The sequence below is a fragment of the Mustela nivalis genome, assembly GCF_964662115.1.
Source record: "Mustela nivalis genome assembly, chromosome: 1".
Taxonomy (NCBI): Eukaryota; Metazoa; Chordata; class Mammalia; order Carnivora; family Mustelidae; genus Mustela; species Mustela nivalis.
This window is the reverse complement of record NC_139020.1, coordinates 70,184,015-70,185,430: the sequence shown is the minus strand read 5'-3', so window position 1 is coordinate 70,185,430 and position 1,416 is coordinate 70,184,015. Positions and strand designations below refer to the sequence as shown.

Genomic DNA, 1,416 nt, shown 5'->3' with positions numbered 1-1,416 from the left:
TTGCTACAAAGTGTTGGAGTCCATTAATATCTCTCCAAATAATGGATGGTTTAGTATTTCAATTCTTCGGACTCTATGAGATGATCCATTTTCCTAGTGAAATCCCTTTATGAGACAGGGGTTTACTACATAATGTACCTCAACTTTTTTTTTTTTTTTCCTTCCAACAATGTTCTTTTGGTAATCTCTTCTGGAGTTAATTACACCCATTTGTAGGTGATGAAATGTGTAAGGAACCCACTTCAAATGTTGGTCTGGCTATGGTTATGTTCTTTCCCTTTCCTTGAACTCAGAATTAAGAATCTTGGTTTTGTTTTTTATATTCCAGTCCCAGCAGTAGTTTTCGTTGTAGAAGTTATCCCCAGACCATCTTGTGCTTTCTAGCACTAGTCTACAACAAGGCTCCAGTTTCTCCAGGACACCACATGATACGGATTTACCTATGTCTTAAACTATAAGGCATTCTCTTGGTACTTTAAATGCATTTTATTTGTAAACAACTGACATGATATATTTCTCTTCTTAAAAACTATGCCTCTGCTCCAGATAAATTAAGGTAAAAATAAATGAAGAGCTCAAGGTGATACCAGTCCCCTTTGTCTAAGTCCTGGTGTTGTGTGGATGAAGAGCAGCAGCCAATAATGACAACAGGTGATACATTCAATGTAATAACCAAACTTGTTAGCATTGTTCCATTTCTAAACCATCCTTAAAGAAAATCATATATGGGGTCACACCGTCCTTGTGACAGTCCAGCAGAGCAATCATGCCGTCTGGATTCCTGTCTTCATCAGTAATGAACTGGTAGTTTTTGAAATTAGCAAAGATGTGCTTGATTTGTCCTGCAGTCCCTGTCATAAATGGCTTTACACCTTCTGGCCTCTGTTCTTCAAATTTGCCTTTGACTGACTTCATATAGTCTTTGATGTACTTCTTGGAGGCTTCTTTTGAGAATCTGGTTTCCATCACTTGCAGGAAGCGCAAATGATGGTTCATGATAATAGCAACGCTAGTGATTATGTGCTTTTGGCACCTTCACCCTTGGGGCCTTCAGTGGAGACATTTCCACCAAGAAGTGAGTCAACAATGTTACCCTCTGTCTTACTAACCATCGCCCCCCCACTGCCCCCAGGCACAGCCCATTGGCGATCTCCCGGATCTTTAGATGTAAGAGAACATCTCCTCATGGCTAATGAGGTCCCAGGAGATGATTATGACTGCAGCTGGAGAGAGACTACAGTGGCACTAGCTTAGCAGAAGCCTGGAACTCTGAGTTAGCTTGGTACAGCCAGAGCGGCACTCAGGGGAGGAGGTGGGGGGCAGAGATAAACAATGCACCTTGACTTTTAAATGTTATCTGTATAAACTGATTAATAAATAACTTATTAAAAAGGTCAGGTGCAGAAGAGCTTATTG

General features: G+C 40.7%; 1 pseudogene across 1 annotated transcript; it reads right to left on the bottom strand.

Annotated features, from left to right (window-relative positions):
- Positions 1–636: 636 nt before the first annotated feature.
- Positions 637–1,194, bottom strand: LOC309845103 (translationally-controlled tumor protein pseudogene; annotated as a pseudogene). The gene has a single exon. The product of its transcript is annotated as a translationally-controlled tumor protein pseudogene (transcript).
- Between the last annotated feature and the right edge of the window lie 222 nt (positions 1,195–1,416).